Source organism: Chiloscyllium plagiosum, unplaced genomic scaffold (genome assembly GCF_037043375.1).
Source record: "Chiloscyllium plagiosum isolate Xiang-an unplaced genomic scaffold, Cpla_swu_hap1 HiC_scaffold_27, whole genome shotgun sequence".
NCBI lineage: Eukaryota > Metazoa > Chordata > Chondrichthyes > Orectolobiformes > Hemiscylliidae > Chiloscyllium > Chiloscyllium plagiosum.
Window position 1 is genome coordinate 80,670,681 of NW_028270165.1, and position 9,203 is coordinate 80,679,883.

Consider the following 9,203-nt stretch of genomic DNA (forward strand, 5'->3'; position numbering starts at 1 on the left):
CAGTTCTTCATTACACTGACTTAGGGAAGCTCAAATCCGATAAAAGAATAAAACAGAAGGGATGGAATTACTCAGCAAGTCTGGCAGCAGCTATGGAGATAAAAACAGTTAGTTCTTCGGTTCATTGAATGATCTTACATCGGGGACAAACTTTTGGCAAGCTGCAAGAGTAAAAGGCACTGGTGTAACTTCAACATCTGGGAGAACTCTCTCAGCCATGGAGGTCAGACTGACTCAGCATTCTGGTCCTGCTCATTACCTGTTAACTTCTCCATTTGTTGTTCTTGTTATATTTCTACATGGTTGACACATTCCTATGTTTTAAAATGATATTCCAAACTGACAGGAATTTTCCATGTAAGTAATCATACATTAGAGGGTTTGAAACGTGAATGTAACTTTTAAACAAAAAGTATTTATTCATGCATGGTGTGTGGGCATCGCTGGCAATGCTTGCATTTATACCATCCTTAACCACCCTGTGGTTGGTTGGAAAAGTGAATGAAGGTGTCTGAGATTGTCTTGATTAGCACAGCAATCTCAAAGATGGGTGTGCTCAGGTAGAAGTACCCTCCACTCCCACAGCAAGTCTGCATTCACTTCAATTACAGATGCCATCTCACACTCCCAGGAAAAGGACAGCATGGGATTACAATCAGAATAAAGCTTCCTCTACCCTTAAATTGAAAGTGAAGCTACCTCAACACTGTCCCCAACAAACACTGTCAAGACAGAGAGAGCATTGGGTTAGATACAGAGTAAAACTCCCTCTATACTTCCCCATTCATTCAGTCCCTGGACAATGACAGCAAAGGGTTAAATGAACAGTAGAGCTTCTTCCATTATGACTGACACTTTGTACGTTCTACACCAATCCTCAAGGATAATTCAGAACTGAGCCTATTATCTGGTACTGAATTCACACACCCAAAGGGAATGGCAGCAACAGAAAATCAGGTAAAACACACACAATGTACAACAAAACTAGACCGTTATTGGGATCTAAGATATTTAAATGAGAGGAGATATGATCCCTGCAATGATCTGAATGTGAGCTGAACAACTTTCTCACTTGAACAATATTCTCTGGGAATGCAATGTCCACCTCACTGCTGTCTATTCAGTTCCTCTGCTCTCGTTCAGGGCTGAGTTGCGGCTGACCACATGGTGGCGTGGGCGTCAAGAGGTTAGACAATTAAGGTCAACTTGGATTGAGGGCATCCTGTGTCATGCCAGTGAGGTCGAGGGTCGCTGATTTACTCAACTTATAATCGGGGACAAGGAGATGTCAGGCTGGGCTTGTATCAATTTGCGTTTAGAAGAAACAGATGATCTGATGAAGCTGTATAACATCTGGAGAGGACTGAATGTAAATGTAATGTCCACTCATTTCTAGCCAGAGACTAGCCTCTCATTTAAGATAGGAGAGTTTTGTTTTTCTCTCAAGTGTTCCCAAGTCTTTGAAATTCACTTCTTTAGAAAGCAGCATGTGGTGGTGGCACGGTGGGTAGCACTGCTGCCTCACGGCATCAGTGATCTGAGTTTGAACCCACCCTTTGTGAGGAGTTTGCACATTCTCCCCTTGTGTCTGCGTTGGTTTCCTCTGGTTCTCTGGCCTCCTACCACAGTCCAAAGGATGTGCAGGTGACTGTAGATTGACCATGGGAGATGCAGTGTTACAGAGATAGAGTAACGAACTGGTTTTGGGTGGGACGGTCAGTCAATGTTGACTCGATGGGCTGAATGGCCTACTTGCACGCAATTGACCTATATCAAGCAACAGTATACTCTTGCTTTATGGTTACCGGCATCAAATTACATTCGTGGTTTTGGTTATTTTATCGCTTACGCCATCATATTCAACCAACTGCAGCATCTCGAAACTTGCTTAATTACAATATCCAATATCAGCAGAGTACTTTTTCTTTTTGTCACGACCATTATCTTGAAATCTGACGTGTGACCTCTTCATTGCTGTCAAAGTTCCTTATTTGTCCCTACATTGTCATGGTTTTACTTTGTCGAATGACTTCCTGGCTTTTGCATTTAAGACCCTATATTCTGCCCTCGTCAACATTTTCCCTTCCAATTCTGGACTAAAGATTTCATGAAAAACCTCAGAGTGTGGTGAGACTGTGGAACTCACTCCTATAGTGAATAGTTGGGGTGAAAGACATTACAACTAAGGGTAAGCAACCAAATACAAATGAATGTCACTCTCACCAGATTCACAACACAGTGAAATTAAAACATGCAATGTCCCTCAATTTCTCAACTGTTCCTAACCAGACTTGATGAAGAACAGATCTTGCACATCAACATTATAATTTAAACAAAAACCAACAATTATAAATACGGCAACTTTTCTAGGCCAAAGTTAAGTAGATAATCTAATTAATAGCAATGAATTAAACCCTTTGATCAAGTCCCCCATCATCTCAGAAATAGAAATTTCAGCGGCAAGTTAAGAAAGAATTTTTTTTAAAAACTTACCAATTCAAACAAACAGTTTCCAACAATGTATTGCCAAGCCTTTGTGCAATACTTGGACTATGAGTGTTTCACAGACACGTAACTGTAAATCCAATTTAAAAGTCACTGCTGAATGTGAATAGACACCCCAAAGTATTCAGCTATTTCTTACAGGCTGGGACTCATTCCCAGAAAGTGCCAACAATTCTTTAAATGGACAGTAGAATCTAGAGAGAACAGCTCCTGGGCTCAACAAGCAGCAACGCCCAATGGAAGCAAAGTTGGCGGCGGGACAGGGCGGGGCAAGGGCATAAAACAAAAAAGCCCACTGACTCTCCCACTGCACAAACACACTGTCAGAATGCACAGGGGCTCAGTCCTGGGAGTGACCCACAGCAGTTTCATCAAGAGGACCACACTTGATGAACACATCTTGCACACCAGAATTATAATTTAAACAAGAACAAACAATTATGAATACCGCAAATTTACTAGGGCAAAGTTAAACAAGATAATCCAGTTAATAGCGATGATTTAAGCGTTATGATCAAGTCCTCCACCATCCCATAGACACAAAATTAAGGGGTAAATTATGGAAGAGAATTTTTTAAATTATCAATTGAAGCAATCAATTCCCAACAATGGATTGCCAACCCGTTGGGCAATTCTTCGATGATGAGTTTTTCACAGGCACATAACCGTAAATTTAATTTCAAAGTCACTGCTGAATGTGAATGGACACCCTGAAGTATTCAGCTATTTCTTACAGACTGGGGCTCGTTCCCAGACAGAGCAAATAATTCTTTAACTGGACAGAAAACACTAGAGAGAACAGCTCCTGGTCTCAACGAGCAGCAGTGCCCACTGGAAGCAAAGTTGCGGGGGTGGGGAGCACGACGGCATAAAACAAAAAAATCCGACCGACTCTCCCGCTATAAGCACTGTCAGAATGGGCAGGGGTTCAGTCCTGGCAGTGACCCACAGCAGTTTCACCAGCAGAATCAGATTGTTGGGAGCACTGGTGTGCCCGCTGGTGCTTCTGCAAGGTGCAGAATGATGAGAACCTCCGCCTGCACTCGGGGCAGGTGAACGGCCTCTCCCCGGTATGGCCCCGCCTGTGCCTCATCAGGTGGGAGGAATTGCTGAAGGCCTTCCCGCACTGGGCAGGGGAAGGGCCTCTCCCCGGTATGGACCCGAAGGTGGGATGCCTGGTTAAAGCCCTTACCGCACTTGAGGCAGGAGAACGGGCTCTCCCCGGTGTGGACCCGCTGGTGCCTCAGCAGGGCAGAGGTATCGTTGAAGGCCTTCCCGCTCTTGGAGCAGCTGAAGGGCTTCTCCAATATGTGGACCCGGCGGTGGGTCAGCAGGACGGAGGAATAGCTGAAGGCCTTCCCGCATTCGGGGCAGGAGAATGGCCTCTCGCTTGTGTGACCCGCTGCTACCTCTGCAGGACAGAGGAAATGCTGAAGGTCTTCCCGCACTCAGGGCAGCTGAAGGGTCTCTCCCTAATGTGGACCCGCTGATGGCTCAGCAGGCGGGAGGAATTGCTGAAGCCCTTTCCGCACTCAGAGCAGGAGAACAGTCTCTCCCCGGTGTGACTGCGCCCATGAGTCTCCAGGTCAGATGGGAAACGGAAGCCTTTCCCACAGTCGCCATACTTCCACGGTTTCTCCACGGGACGGGATTCCTTAGGTTTCTCCATGACCGAAGCTTCACCTGCACACAAACGCGTGTACAGCACCTCTCTGCCGTGAATTCCTCTTCCCAGTCTGTATAACATTTACTGGCTCCACAACCAAAGTGCTGCAACAGTAGGGTCTCTCTTCCAGTCTCACTGATGCCGAAAAAGTACTGAAACAGGAACTAAAACGCTTGGTTCCTTCTCACAGAATCATGGTCGAAAATTGTTATAGTCCCGATGGATTCAGTGACTGTCAGACATTGACGTGAAATTGAGGACAGCAAATGCTGGAGAGTCAGAGTCAAAGTGCAATGCTGGAAAATCACAACAGATCAGGCAGCATCCGAGGAGCAGTCGAGTCAATGTTTCAGGCAAAGCCCTTCAGCTATTGATATTGAAACTTGCGTCTTCAGATCTTCAAATAATCTGTAAAAAGAGATTACAAAAATCATCACTGTCAGTCCAGGTGAGAAATTCCAAACAAGCAATTCTACTTTCTGCAGAACATTCTTTTCTTTTTCCACAAAATTGAAAGCACCATCCCACCCCCTCTCACTCCTCTATTCTCACTCCGCTCAAACTAATTCTCCGCATGGTACTGATTCAGGATCTTACAGAGACCGAAAAGTGAAAACATCAAGACAGACACCTCTGAATTTTGGATACATCCACCTGAAAGTTAGTATCTTTCACGATATGAAGCAGTGAGTAAGTCTGATTTTGGGAAGCAAAAAAAGTACCAATTCAGGATGAACCTTCAATGCAGCTTCTTGAGAAACAACCAGACACGGAATGGTTAACATCTGGGGAGGTGGAGGAAATGAGATATCAAGGCATTGGCACCGACACCAGACAGGAACTGAACATACAGGCATGGCAAACATTACGGGCAAGCCAGAGTCATTGAGATACACAGCACAAAAACAGGTCCTTCTGTCCAACTCATCCGTGCCGACCAGATAGCCTAAATTAATCTCGTCTCATTTACCAGCACTTGGCCCATATCCCTCTGAACTCTTCCTATTCATATATCCATCCAGACGCCTTTTAAATGCTATAATTGGACCTACATCCACTACTTCCTCCGGCAGATCATGCCTTACACTTGCCTCCCTCACGCCAAACATACTACCCTCCTGTTCTGGACTTCTCCCATCCCTGGGAAATGACTTTGTCTATTTAACCTATCCATACCTCGCATGACTCTATAAACGTCTGTAAGGTCACCCCTCAGCCTCTGGTATACCGGGGAAAACAGCTCAAGTAATGCACTGCGTGTACTTTTAGCTTCACACTCGCTGAACCTCCCTCCCGTGTAAAACATTGTTTCCCTCCCCAACACTGTCCATGGGAAAAGCCAAGAGTGCTGAGACTCTGGAGTTGGGGGAATGCCACGTAGAATTCCTACAATGTGGAAACACGCCATTCAGCCAAACAAGTCCACGCAGACCATCCAAAGTGTAACCCATGCATACAATTTCCCCTATCCCATTACACTACACTACACTACACTTACTGCACACTCTGGGCCCATTTAGTATGGTCACTTCTCCCGAAACCGCACATCGTTAGACTTTGGGAGGAAACCAGAGCAGCCGGAGGAAACCCACGCAGACACGGCAGGGAGAATGTGCAAACTCCACACAGACAGTCGCCCCAAGGCTGGAATCGAACGCTGGTGCTTGGTGCGGTAACGCAGCAGTGCTCACCACTGATTGTGCTACTTACGTGTGCAAAAGGAGGTGGGGCCTGGGAACTTTGTTAATTGTACCACACAGTGGATTGTTGAGTCAGGTTAAATCTCACGGGATCCAGGGAGAGCTAACCAACTGGGTACAAAATTTAGAAGCGCGTTGTTGTAGATGCTGGAATCCTTCCTGAAAACAACAAATGCTGAAGATCACAGTGGGTCAGGCAGCGCTGTGCCACTCTATTACCGGATAGTGTGGATGTGGAGATGATGTTTCCACTAGGAGAAGGGTTGAGGATGCCAAGCCATTGAGGGCATTTAAGACAGAGATAGGTTCTTGATTAGTAAGGGGTCAAGGGTTATGAGGAGAAGGCAGCAGAATGGGATGGAGAAATATATCAGCCATGATCGACTGGTGGAGTAGACTCGATGGGCCAAATGGCCTCATCCTGCTCCTGTGTATTATTGTCTTAAAGCGGAGCAGTAGTCTTAAGAGGTTCTCACAAACTATTTCAGAATCCTGAAGAGGAGTTGTTGGACTGGAAACCTTAACTCTGCTTTTTCTCCACATATGCTTCCAGTCCTGCTGAGTTTTTCCAGTGTTGTCAGTTTTTGTTTCAGTTTTCCAGCATCCACAGTTCTTTGTCTTATTTATCACAGTCATTTCTTGCCTTTCCCAAGTGTCTGGAACTTCATCTCCCTGATCTACAAACTGTTCAGTTACCCTAGAAATGACCGCTATCTCCTTATCAGAGTAGACCCCTTTGTTGCAAAATGATTGTTCAATTCTGTGACCAAAATAATTGCATTCGTAATTACTTACACCAGGCACTCTCAATATCTCAGGCAAGAACACAGCCAGATTTTTTCAGACAGTACATTTATGGGATTTGATACAAATCCCTATTCCCTACTTTACCAGCGTGCTGCTGGGAATGGAGGGTTTGAGTTAAGAAGAAGCTGGGACATTTTTCCAACGAAGCCTAGCAAGTTGACAGATAACTTTATAGTTTTTTAAAATCAGGAGGGGGAAAAATAAGGTGTCATTTCCTGGAGGCTCAGAATATTTTATTGCTCCAGAAGGTGTAAAAGGGGGTCAAAGATTCAGCAGAAATCGAGTAGAGCTGAGAACAGACAACATTTTACTCTGTGGGAACAGGGGGACCAGAGGACAGAGAAATCAGGACCTGAAATCGAGCTGACACCAGACTACCATGTTATCAGTGCTTTGACAATGGCACTTCTGTGCGGGGCAGGTTGAATTATGAATTGAATAGTAACTTCCTCAAGGAAACTGTGCAGGAAGGGCCGGGCCTGTCTCTGTGGCGCAACTGGTCAGCGCGTTCGGCTGTTAACCGGAAGGTTGGTGGTTGGAGACCACCCCGAGACGGCGCGTTTGTTGTTCACGCTCAAACCGCTTTCTTGGCTGCAAAGATGCGCGTTTTTAATGGTGTCTGGAAAATGTTTCCCAAACGGAAATCTTTTCCACTGAGGAAGCACAAAGGGGTTTATGAATTGATATATTTTCTAACGTAAAGGACTGCGGATGCTTACAGTCCGAGACAGAAAGCGAAACTGCTGGAGCAACTCAGTACCTGGATGAGGAAAAAAAAGTTCTGAAATGTTGTCTCTGATTCTCTTTCTACAGATGCTGCCTGACCTGCTGAGTTGCTCCTGCAATTTCTGGTTTTGTTTTTAACTGAACGCCCATTTCATCTTTCGGGATGAAACACCTAGAATCGCCATTTGCAGATATTTAACCCTTTCGAAACCTGTGAAGTGATTGGATTCAAACAAACTCTGCAATGATTCACTCTTTCTCAGCTCCACAGGCAGAGAGACCTGGGAAATGAAGCTGTCAGTGTGGTTCTGTATTGGTGGGCCGAGTGGTGAATGCGATGGACATGAAATCCATTGCGGTTTCCCCACGCAGGTGTGAACCCTGCCGACTACAGTTGAGAACTGTCGTCAAAAAGAAAGGGAGATTGCTCCACGGTTTTTTTAAAGATGCAAATCAGTGGAGGGGTTGAAATATTTCAATCACATTGGGACTGGTCGGGAATCTGCAACCCACTGCCTGTCAGGGTGGGACAAGCAGATACCCACAGAGCTGCTTTTGAGGATATGAGCCAAGTGTTTGGAAATGAGACGAGAACAGTGAGGGGCATGAAGTCGTGGTCGAAATGAGGCAGGCACCTGAGGACAAAGGTGTTTTATTTGCCAGTGAAAGATACTGCTTCACAAATTTGGTACAATGGAAGGGAAGCAGTGACGGTGATTATCTTTGGCTGTTCACCTTGTGAATGTTCCCATTGCTGCCCATGTCCGTATAACGTCAGAACTCTGCAGCATGGCGGCGTCAGGTCCGCACAGTGCCAGGGGCGCAATGGATGACGCATCTGACTCCACCTACCTGTTTGAAATGCAGCTCACAGCTTCTTCACACACCCCAATTAATCTTTCTCATAGTCCTGAAGCCGGCATACGGTTTGAATTCCTGATCTGCAGGAACGAGACTCTTTTCACTGGCTCGCGTCAGTAAGTGTCCCTGAGAACATCAAAGTCACGTCACAGCGCTGTCAGAGGAGGGGAAGCTGAAAGATCCCCACACGCTGCTCACGGGCACATTTCACTTTCCCCAACTCACCGCCCCAACCACTGCGGCTTCTGGGAGTGGAAAGGGAACAAACACCAAAACCCAGTCTCAGCTTTGTAAATCTTCAGGAAATAAGAAGAACTAATTGTCCCTTCCAATATTCCATCCTGGCCTGACAGCGTTGATTTTAAATGGCTGTCCAGTTAGTGCCGATTCGTTTTGGCTGAAAAAAAATCTTCCTTCTCTCATCCCAGCATTTCTTGCCACAAAGAACTGTGCGGCAGAGTTCATGTATAAATTTCCTTGTATGGTATTTTGTAAATAACATTCGTTCGCGGGTTGTTTGTATTTAAGGTTCACTAGCCGTTGTTTAATGCTGAGAGAGTTGAGTTATCTGGAAATCATTTCACAGATGTCTTTAATGTAAAGTAATGTGGCTAGGGTTTCTGCAGACGTTGTGTCTGCTAGTGTCAGTTTGTTGATGTGAAATCGTCACACTGGGTTTATTGGGTAGGCAAAAGTGGGGACTGCAGATGCTGGAAACCAGAGTTTAGATCAGAATGGTACTGGAAAAGCACAGCAGGTCAGACAGCTTCCGAGAAGCAGGAAAATCGACATTTCGGGCTTAAGCCCTTCCTCAGGAATAGAGGCAGGATCCTTCCAGGGATGGCGAGATAAATTGGGGGGTGCTGGGCCGAAGGTAGCAAAGAGTACAATAGGTGAATGGGGGTGGGGATGGAGGTGACTGGTCAGAGAGGAGGGTG